This window comes from Talpa occidentalis, unplaced genomic scaffold (genome assembly GCF_014898055.3).
Source record: "Talpa occidentalis isolate TD23 unplaced genomic scaffold, MPIMG_talOcc4v2.1 talOcc4.2435, whole genome shotgun sequence".
Lineage (NCBI taxonomy): Eukaryota > Metazoa > Chordata > Mammalia > Eulipotyphla > Talpidae > Talpa > Talpa occidentalis.
This window is the reverse complement of record NW_023602558.1, coordinates 1-11,557: the sequence shown is the minus strand read 5'-3', so window position 1 is coordinate 11,557 and position 11,557 is coordinate 1. Positions and strand designations below refer to the sequence as shown.

Here is an 11,557-nt window from a genome sequence, read left to right as displayed (position 1 = left end):
TGGAGGAGGCACATGGAGCCTAGAGACACGTGAAGAAACTGCACTTGTCTTTTGGTCGTGGACGGGGTGACACAGATGTGGGTGAGACCTGTGGGGAGGTGACCATGGCAGCTTTTATCTTGATGTTGATTTTGCTCTTTTCCTTCCGGGCTTGTCTGGTGGTTTCTGGCCCTTTTCTGTGGGTCCCCACTGGAAGATGTTTTAGACTTGTGGCAGGCTGTGGGGCCTTGCTCTGGGCCGATCCCATATGGATGGACTTTTACCCACGAGGGGACGGGTAACTTTGGGTGCTTCATTTAGAAACTAGACTTGTTAGGGGGAAAAGGCGGTCCCAAAGCAAATTCCATACAGGCTTTGTGGACTCCACCCCCACCCCAGGCCAAAGCCAAAGACACTGGGAACTCCAAATCCCATCACCACCAAAGGGAAGGTGGCTGGGACCTGAGGGTGGGGTTAAGCAGCCAGGTGGATACAAAAGGCAGACACGTGGGCTTTGGGGCTCTCTCTCCATTTTTGGGCTCTGGGCCAGCGCGGAGCCTCCGGCCAGCTCTGGGAGTGACTTTGGGTTTCCAGGTCGTCGGATCGGGTAGGACGCATTAAAGACTTTATTTCCCTATTTTCTCCCTGAGTTGTACATTTTCCTTATTTCCTTTCCTCTTGTAAATAAACCTTTTACTAACCCTTTTGTGTGTGTCTGTAGTAGAGTATTCATAAGTCCCTTTAAAGCGCGCGGGTGAGGACCCACAGCCAGGAACCCGTTTAATATCGGGGTTGCTCTATAACAGCTTGGCGCGTGGGGTTCTGACAGTAATTCATAACTTTGCAACCTCGAGAATCTCTATGCCTCCTGATCAACCATTGCATCCCTTCAAACTTGGAGATCAGGTCTTACTGAAGACCTGGCAGAGTGGGGATGCCCAAAACCAGTTGTCAGAAAAATGGACTGGTCCATATGATGTTTTGCTAAGCACACATACTTCTCTGAAACTTGCAGGAATAAAACCCTGGGTACATCATTCCAGAGTTAAGAAAGCGCCAGAAGGAACGGACCCAGAGACGAAGTCCCATTGGTCTTGTGAACCCATTGAAGACTTGAGATATTTATTTAAGAAACAGAAAGAAACTTGAATGTTATTGACTTCTTTTTCCAGTTATTGTTGCAGGATACCCAAGAACTCGTTTTTTTTTCTGAAGAAACCCTGAGAAGAAAAAAAACTACCATGCTCTAACCAATCTCTTTCCTTGCAAAGTTTAGGAGATGTGAAATGACATCTAGGATCATGCATATGCTGACAGTATTTTTTTTTTTCTTTCATACAAAGGTTTTTAATCTTGATTTTGTTATTTCCTATCAACTTTGTTTTTTTTTTTCTCTTTGAAGTTTTTTTGTTAACCCTGCTCGTTTTTTTATTATTACCTTGGCCTATCAGACAAACTGCAGTTGCACGGGATATCCCACGCGTGATGAATGGTAACTAAAGAGCTCTTTGTGTCTGTATGTTGTCTGTCTGTATGTCCTTGTGTCTAACCGTCTTGACCTCCAGTGATCGACAAATTGGTATACATGGTGCCCGTATAAGTTGGAAAAAAAAAAAAAAAGAGTCTCCAGTTATGAGAAAACAAAAGTTATGGTTTGATTGTCAACATTGTGATACTGAGCTAAGCCGGTGCCTTCATAGAGATTGAATATTGTTGTTTCTGTTACTTTTCTGATATTTATGGCAAAGCTTCCCAGAAATCTAAATTCAAGTACAAATTTGGTGGCCTGTCATTGACTGATGCAAGGAAATTTTGTGGAACCTCAGTAGAGCTCCTGAGACACTCCACGAAGTTTCTCCTTTTCCTCCTGGGAAAGCATTACATGAATTTGTTCTATTTGGCTTTTACCTAATGAAGTAAAACTGGAAGGGAAGCATTGTCACTTGGGAAAATGGTAAAAACTTTGGTATGTACAATATGTTAACAGTAGTATCGGGTATGTATGTAAATTGTCAGCGGTGATTGTCACCTTGTAATATTGTATAATTCAATTGTTTCACATCTACAGAAATTGTTTCTGGAAATATAGGGAGAAAAGGTCTTAACAGATTCCTATTGATGGAACTGTTGAGAGTAAAACTTTCTTACAAAGGACTCAATAGACCTGGAAATACACCTGACATTTACTAAGGTTTCTTTGACATAATGTTAGGGGGAAAAGGCAGTCCCAAAGCAAATTCCATACAGGCTTTGTGGACTCCACCCCCACCCCAGGTCAAAGCCAAAGACACTGGGAACTCCAAACCCCATCACCACCCAAGGGAAGGTGGCTGGGACCTGAGGGTGGGGTTAAGCAGCCAGGTGGATACAAAAGGCAGACACGTGGGCTTTGGGGGCTCTCTCCATTTTGGGGCCCTCGGCCAGCTCGTGGCGTCCGTCTAGCTCTGAGAGTGACTTTGGGGTTTCCAGGTCGTCGGATCGGGTAGGACGCATTAAAGACTTTATTTCCCTATTTTCTCCCTGAGTTGTACATTTTCCTTATTTCTTTTTCTCTTGTAAATAAACCTTTTATTAACCCTTTTGCGTGTGTCTGTAGTAGAGTATTCATAAGTCCCTTTAAAGCGCGCGGGTGAGGACCCACAGCCAGAAACCCGTTTAATATCGGGGTTGCTCTATAACATAATACTGGAAATTTTTTTTTATGCATTCTGTCCTGAATCCACGAATTTTTGTTTTGTTTTGTTTTGTTTTGACTAACCAGGATCTGCAAAAAGGTTGTAATTTTTTCCAGCAAAGCTAACTTGTCACATTTTTTCTCCCCTTGATACCAACACAGCATACAAATAGTGGCAGTAATTTTTGCTACTTATTTCAGAGTCTGTTTTTGCATAACTTCCATAGGGATTTTGTCTGTTTTAACGAAAATTGGACGTGAGTTTGATTGTGTGGCTTTGTGTGGAGTTCTTCCAGAAAGTTGAAAAAGAGCTGAACCAAGAAAAGGAGAACCTGTTTGCCTTATTTGTAGGGTTCCAGAGACCTCCAAAGAAGGTGAGGAAGCTTGCCTCCATTGGCAGGACTGGACAACCCGGCCAACAAAAATGCCCTGGTACCCTCGAGAAGAGGAAAGCCCAGGTGGAGTCTGATGAGACCAACTTTATACCTAAAGCATACATCGACTGGATGCCACCGGTTCGCTCTGATCCTGTATGGAATATTTCAACAAAGCCAGCTAAAATTGCTGTTAGTTATTTCTACTCTGTGATTTTATGCAAAAATAAGAAAAATGATTTAAAAGTAGATTTAGTTTGCAAACTTTTGCTTTGCTGTTAAAAGTTTGGGATCAAGGTTGAGAAAATTTGTGTTTTTACATCAGTTGAACCATTTTAAGATTTTTTTTTTCCTGAAATTTTTACATATCTGCTGACTTGTTTTGGCTAACGCCTCCAGATTTTTTTTTGGCTTAAACTGATGAACTATTTTTTCCTGGAGTGGAGGACTTTTGCTTTCCACAATGGACAAATACCTGGAGAGACTGGTTTTCTTTCACACTGGAACCTGACAAAACGTTCATCTGAGACTGCATCCCAACCTCCATATATTTGATCTTCATCACCATGGAAATGGTGGCAAAAAGTGAAAGGGGGGAATTGTTAGGGGGAAAAGGCGGTCCCAAAGCAAATTCCATACAGGCTTTGTGGACTCCACCCCCACCCCAGGTCAAAGCCAAAGACACTGGGAACTCCAATCCCATCACCACCGAAGGGAAGGTGGCTGGGACCTGAGGGTGGGGTTAAGCAGCCAGGTGGATACAAAAGGCAGACACGTGGGCTTTGGGGCTCTCTCTCCATTTTTGGGCTCTGGGCCAGCGCGGAGCCTCCGGCCAGCTCTGGGAGTGACTTTGGGTTTCCAGGTCGTCGGATCGGGTAGGACGCATTAAAGACTTTATTTCCCTATTTTCTCCCTGAGTTGTACATTTTCCTTATTTCCTTTCCTCTTGTAAATAAACCTTTTACTAACCCTTTTGTGTGTGTCTGTAGTAGAGTATTCATAAGTCCCTTTAAAGCGCGCGGGTGAGGACCCACAGCCAGGAACCCGTTTAATATCGGGGTTGCTCTATAACAGACTCTTTGCCTTACCTGTATTGTTTCCTAGTTTTATTAAAGTTCCTTCCCATTAAAGTCTCCTATGTTTTGTGTTGATGCGGCGGATGGCAGAACCCATTTAGAATAGGCAGGTTTGTGGGGTTTGGGCTGCCCCTCTCCCTGTCCTATAACAATGTGATCTGGAAAACTTGCTGGCGGATTACACAGCATTTGGAAGATGCACTATTTCCCCCTGGCCCTCCAGATCCACTCTGGGCCCTCTGCTTCCTGGAACCAGTTGCCAGTGGGGAGCCATGGCAGTAGTGGGGGAAAGGGAGCTGGAATTCAGGGAGGTCTGGATATTTATTCCTCAGAATCCCTCTTTCTGGGATCACTGTGGGCTGTGGCCACCTTCAACCAAAGATCATAGCTCCCTTCCCCCTTCCCTCTCCCCTCTCTCTTAATTCTGGTAATCACCCACTTCCTTTGGAGGAGGGGGGGAAATGAAGAAACTTGCTTTGCTGCACTCTGTGCCTTGTGGTTTTCCTAGGCCCTGCCAGTCCTTTGTAAACTATCTCTTTTTTTTTTTAAACTCTCTTTAAATTACTCCTCAAATTGGAGTGCAAATTTGCTTCCTGCCCCAACCTGATACAGGTTAGCAGCCCAGATTGGGAGCCCTGGCTTCCTCTGGAGTGCCATCAGGGAATCTCCAAACTGTGCCCAGGGTACATCTGAGATGAAAAGGAAATGACAGATATAAGAGATAGTTAGGAATCCTAATGAATAACATTTGCTTATGTGTTGGGAGTTGTGAATTAAGGAGAGAGGGGGATCTAGAAATTGTTCCCCACTGGATGCATTAGGAATTGGTGGCAGTTCACTAAGGTGGAAAGAGGGGTGTCTAACTATGGGGGGGATCATGAATTTGTGTTGGTTGGTGCTATCTGTGGAATATTTAGGGGGGGGTTGCCTGGTAGATAGTGAATTGAGACTCTAAACTAATAGTCGAGGCATTGGCAAATGATACCCAGTTTGGACTGCTGGTTTATAGGTAGTAAATGAAGTTATGGGCATGTCTGAGATCACCTCGGTGGACATGCAGAGGAAGAGGCCTGCAAAAGAAATGGAGAAGGGCCTCCCTCGTGTTGCAGGGGTTAAGCACAGTACTCTGAACTTATCCACAGCCTCTGCAGCTTGAGTTCGATCCCCAGCCAGGGAGCTACCCACATGGTACAGTAAACCTCTCCTGTCTCACCCGCTGCTCCCCTCAGCAGTGTATTTCAGTCAGTTTGCCTGTTCTGTTCCCCACTCTGTCTCTGGTGAATCCTCTCACCCCCCCACACCTCTGACCTGTACCCCAGTTCTTATATGCATAAATAAATGAATAAATCTTAAAAAATAATAAAAAAGAGACACATGAGTGTAGACCATTGTTTCTATGAACTTGGCAATGAATGGGAAGGAGAAATATGACAGTAGATGGGGAAGGTGCAGGGTCAAGAGGAAGATCTTATGATTTTTTTTTCTTTTTCAGATGGAAAAGACTTAAACATGCTATTTTGTTAAGGGTAAAACCAAGGAGGAAGATGATTGATGAAGAAAACCCCAGAGGAGCTGAGAGGATTTGGGGTCCAGGAATAGGGGGTGACATTGCCTGGGCATCTTTGAGAGGAGAGTGCACAAGGAGATGTCTGTGCAGAGTCATACACAAGACACTAGGCCTTGAGAGGACTGGCTGCTGCCTGACAGTCTCTAAGCAATTACTGAGAAAAATGGGGAGGAATGTTTAAGGAAAGTGGTCAAGGTTAATATAGCTGCTGAAGGAATGAGAAGGTAGCTCCTTCAAGAAAGGAACTTGCCCACAGAGACAAGGATCCTGTTGGGATGGGCCATTTTATCATGTAGTGGCTATGACCCATATTTCCATTTTCTTCTACAGCACTGGGAATGTTAAGCATTAAATCAGGGTACCCAGTTGAAAGACAAAAGGAAAGAGGGCTCCTGAAAGAAAAGGAGGTGCCAAAGCAGGAAGGTTATGATTGCTGACATGGGCATTAAGGCCTGCCACTCCGGTGCCCTGGCCAGAAAGTGCTTTCTAACACAACCATCTGTTTTCCTTGCTTAAAACTGACTAGTATGTATGTTCGCGAGGGCAGGATTTTTTACTTTGTGCTTTAAATGCCTGAATTCCCAGAGCAGAGAATGAACAGTGCCTGGGACATAACAGGTACTCAAGAAAAGCTTGTCAAACAAATGGATGGTTCCACATAACTCCTGGGTAAAGTCCAAACCTCAATCCACAATCAGGGCCACTCCCTCTCTGGCCCTGGATTTTCATTGTAGCCTCGGAGAACAGAAACTTTGTTTCCTAATCCTTGCATCCGCAGAGCAGTGCCTGTCATGTACTAGGTATTCAAGTGTGTTGAATGAATAACACCCTCCTTCATTTCAATATAGACCGTGCTTTGGCCTTTACTATACTCCCTGCAGCTTCTAGAACACACACAATCCTCATCTGGACACCTTCCTACGAGCTCCTCCCTCTGCCTAGAGAGGGTTGCTCCCTGATATATATGCTGTCTATGTGGCAGGCAGAATAATGGCCTCCCAGAGGAGGAAGTATCTGCCTCCTAAATGCTAGAACCTATGAATATATGGTAAAAGAATTTTCACGTGCGAATAAGATAAGGCCATGGAGATGGGTGGGGGGAGTTGCCTGGATTACCCAGGTGGGTCCATTCTATTTTTTTTTTAAGATTTATTATTTACGCATACAAGAACTGGGTACAGGCCAGAGGTGTGGGGGGTGAGAGGATTCACCAGACAGAGTAGGGAACAGAACAGGCAGACTGACTGAAATACACTGCTGAGGGGAGTTGCTGGCGGGTGAGACAGGAGAGATCTGCTGTGCCATGTGGGTCATCTTCCCGCAGGGGGCAGGGAATCAAACTAGTCAGCAGTGGCTGAGGATAGCCTCATAGGTTGCATTAACCCCTTGCGCCACCAGAGAGGCCCCCAAGTGAGTCCATTCCAATCACATGAATCCTTGAAAGTGGAATTCTGCTCCCAGCTGAAGGGAGTGATGACAAAAATGGTAGGAATTACCACACTGCTTGCTTTAAAGGATGAAGGTGCAGAGCCAAAGGATGTGAGCAACTACTAGAAACTGGAAAGGCAAGGAGACAGATTCTCCCAGGAGCCTCCAGAAAGGAATGCAGCCCTGTCAACTCCTTTATTTTCAGCTAAGTGAAATCCATGTTGGGTTTTCTGATCTAGAGACTGTGTGATAAAAAACCTATGCTTTTTTTTTTTAAGATTTATTTATTTTATTTATACAAGAACTGGGGTATAGGCCAGAGGCGTGGGGGGTGAGAGAATTCACCAGAGACAGAGTGGGGAGCAGAACAGGCAGACGGACTGAAGACACTGCTGAGGGGATCAGCGGGCCAGGCAGGAGAGGTCTGTCACGTCATGTGGGTTTTTCCTGGCTGGCTCAGAATCAAATCTGCGCTGCAGAGGCTGTGGATAGCTTCACAGAGCGGCGCTCAACCCGCTACGCTACCAGGGAGGTCCAACCTGTGATTTTTTTAATCCACTAAATTTGTGGTAATTTGTTATAGCAGCAATAGTAAACTAATGCACCTCATGATTAGCTTTCCAGAAGTTTCCTTAGGGTGCCTGAGTGTCTAGACACACCTGATAGATGGATGCTTGGTTGTAGCATTAATCAAGGGTGTTGGGACTGCTCTTTCTGCACTGGGAAGTTGAGAGACAAGATCACCTACCTACATTCTGATGTGACTGTCCCTGTCTCAAAGAAGGAGCCCCTACCCTATACATACTTTAGATGCAATGAAGTTGTCACCACTACCAAACCCTTTAGGCTAACAACCTTCTAGGCTAATGATGTGGAATCCATTATAAAGAGGTCAGAGGCACCAGGAGATCATGAGTTGGAGACCTGAATGAACTCATGGAAAGAAAAGCAAAAGAAAGGACCCCATCCCCTTAATTCTCTTGAAATTAAACCTTCCCTCCCTCATTGCACTAAAATCCCACCATTGGAGATGTGCTTTCTGGATCTTTAATATAATTATATTCAACTCATGATTATTTCTGTGCTAGATACACAGCCATGGGCCATTGTAGGAATCTCATACACTATACTCACCCCCAGTCACAGGAGAAAACAGTTACCTCTTCAAGGTGCTAAAGCAAGGCTTGCTGTTTCAGGGTCCACAAACGGGGCCACTTAGGGCCAAGAACTGCGGTGATAAGCCTGTCTGCTCCACCCCAGTTTTGATAGAGTGGTTGCTGCTATTCAAAGACAGATGTATCTGATGAGTAGGAGGTTAAAATGCATGTTTTAAAAAATTAGTGGGGGAAATTAAGAAATAGGAAAGGGGGTGGGGAGGGAGGCTTAAGAATCTGTGGGTTTAGACTGTCCTCTACTGGGAGAATTTAATTCAACCATCTATATGAAGTGAGAAGCTTCAAAAAGCACTTTGGAAAAGGCTTATGCTTAATAAGGTAGAGGTAACAGTTGTGGTGTTTGAAATGCAGCAGAGAAATGAAGCCAATTCCGGTCACACTGCCTCAGGTGGGACTTTGCAGTGTTAACGAGCCGAACTTTCAATTCAACTGTCAAGCTTTGCCTACAGGAAGAAATTATTCTCCCAAGCCTGAAATAAACCCTGTCAGCTGTCTCCAATCTGGCACCTTCTCTCTCTAGTTCCTTCCATTCCAGCCAGATTAATTTATTCACCATCCCCAAACACAGCTTGCACTCCCCACGTTCCTTCCAGATTTATCATTTTCCTTCCACTGTGCCTACCTCAATGTTAGGGAAGTGGTAGATAATAAACAACTTAATGGCTTAACCCCATGCCATCTAGTTAACAGGTGGTTTATTATCCTGAAGGAAAGTGAATATGATGTAACAAAATCATTGGGCAGGATAAAACTTAAAGGCCCCTTTATTCTTGCTCCTTTAAAGTGGCCAGGACAGAACTCCATTTACTTTCATTAAAAATGTTAGGTTTTATACATTTCCACACCTCATTCATAAAACAGAGCAAGAAGTTTTTCCTTGTCTAACACAGGGGCTGCTCAAGATGTCTGCATAGATAACTGAATGTCTCTGTTGCCTGTTTCTATTTACCTCTAAGAGTGACTGGTTTAAACTTAACTCTGATCATGTATTTTCCTTGACTAAAAACTCAGTCTCCTGCTCTCATTTTGTAACTTCTGTCTTTCCATACCCATCTCCTGCAAAGCTTGTATTTGAATTTTTATTGCTGCTTATTACTATATGTTAAGATTATTTGCTAGTGTATCTGCCTTCTTTCCTACATCGTGAACAGAATCTGTCTTACCTATTTCTGGAGTCTGGAACTAGCCCATAAGGAAACCACAATAAATGATCAATACATATTTGTTGAATTAAACCATTCCTTCCTGGTAGTTTGAGTCTAACCTTATCCTCCTGAGAAAAGTAATAGAATGGTGAAACTTTAGATTGAAAGGTATCTTAGAGGTCATCTAATCAATTCCCCTCATTTTTTGAGGTGGAAGCCCAGGCCTATTCAGGATCACACAATTTGTTAGTCTTTGTTTTGAAAGAATCAGACAATTGTAGGAAAGAAATTTTTCTAGTAAGGCTGAATTGTTTTGTTGCCCATTGTGTTCAGAAGCCTCAAGTTCCCAGAAACAAGAATAAATTCTCTCATCAGACTGTTAAATTTCATAACCCTGTGTTCCACACCCTTTGTGTCAGGATTGGTGAAATGGATTTTTGGAAAAAATAGACCAATCTGGAAAATTTTGTTCTTCAGGTTCCAAGTTGCTCCCATCCTGAACACTGCACGGGCTTTAGAAGGACTCATTTTGTGAGCCTGACTTGAAATCTACACTTGCCTGGAAGAGGGGGAAAGGCAGAGAATCAACCAAAAGTCTATATTCAGGATCTAAGCTTCCTTTCTTTAGTCTCAATTCAGACCCACTTTTCATAGTCACTTTCATTTTCCTTTATTAGAGCCCCTATTGGTGAGTCAAACTTATCTTTCCTTCTTTAGTGGCAAGGAATGCTTCATCTAATGGCAACATAATATCATGGATGGAAGTGTATTTTTCATCAAAGGCATTATAATCTGGTTCAGTGAAATTAATAAATTAAGAGAATTTATTAGGGAAGTGATAGATAAATTCAAAAGAATTGTGTTCAAAGAGGTTACAGGCGTGGCAGACCTCTCCTGCCGCCTGCTGCTCCCCTCAGCAGTGTACCTTGGTCTATCTGCCTGTTCTGCTCCCTGCTGTCTCTGGTAAATCCTCTCACCCTCCTGCGCCTCTGGCCTGTACCCTAGCTCTTGTATAAAAATAAATAACCCTTTAAAAAAATAAAATAAAAAAGGTTACAACTGTATGTCTGAATTTTGGATGGTCTTGGCTTTTTTGGGGGGGGTAACTTTTTAACATTAGAAGGTTTAGTGGATATTGGCAACTGATCAAACGTGAAATACGGAAGAACTTGAACACATGTCTTACGTGAAAGGAAAACAAATGTTGACGTCACCTTACCACGCCAAATATATACATATTTTTTTTAAAGCCAATTGGAATCTAGCTTTAATTCACGAGAAACAACTTACTAGAATTATATCAAGTGAATAAAAGAAAAGCCTAGTGCAAGAGCGCCCGGATAGCTCAGTCGGTAGAGCACCAGACTTTTAATCTGAGGATCCAGGGTTCAAGTTCCTGTTCGGGCGTCTGCAGCTTTTGCACATTCACAGCTTACTAAATATTTTCTATTAGCAAAATTATAACACTGAAGCAAACTTCTTTTTAAATCGAACACAATTATCTCAGTATTGATTTCAGAAATTGCTAGAAGTTTGTTCTCACGGAAAGAAAGTGTAAAATCCCGAAACTTTTTGGAGAGTATACGCAGGTTTACGCAGGGTGGTTTCCCAGCAAGAAGTTTTGTTTTTTCAGATTGCTAATAATAAAGGAAACCAAAAACAAAACGTGAAAAAGAGAGGTAAAGATGGCGGCGGGGGAATGAACAGCTGGAGGAGAGAGCACGAGCGCGCAGTTTGGCAGCTAACGGGGTTGAACTGTGCGGTTAGCCGCGGAAGACGGATTCTGTCTGGGGCCAGGAGCTTCCCCTGTAGGTCCCCTGCAGGCGTCTGCGTCATTATAAATGACGCAAACCCTGAAAGGGTCTCCAGCCTTGGGGCGCAGCCTGCAAATCCGGAGATGGGACCTGTGCCGGGGCCCGCACACGGGGCGTTACTGACCTCGCCGCCAACGGTTCTTTCCCTCCGCGGCCTCCGGGGCCTGAGCGCGGGCCTTGACAGTTACCCTCGGGGTTTTAGAGTGGGGAGTTAAGGGGGTTTTGTTAGATGATGTTCCTTTTCTTCATGCCGTTTTTAACTGACTTAAACTGATTACTCTGGTCCAGCAATTCCACTTTTAGGAATTTGTCCTAAAGAAATAAT

At 43.8% G+C, this 11,557-nt stretch overlaps 1 non-coding gene across 1 annotated transcript; it reads left to right on the top strand.

Moving 5' to 3' along the window:
- The first annotated feature begins 10,752 nt into the window (after positions 1-10,752).
- On the top strand, positions 10,753-10,825 carry TRNAK-UUU (transfer RNA lysine (anticodon UUU)). Its single transcript has one exon. It is a non-coding gene; the product is annotated as a tRNA-Lys (tRNA).
- The last annotated feature ends 732 nt before the right edge of the window (positions 10,826-11,557 follow it).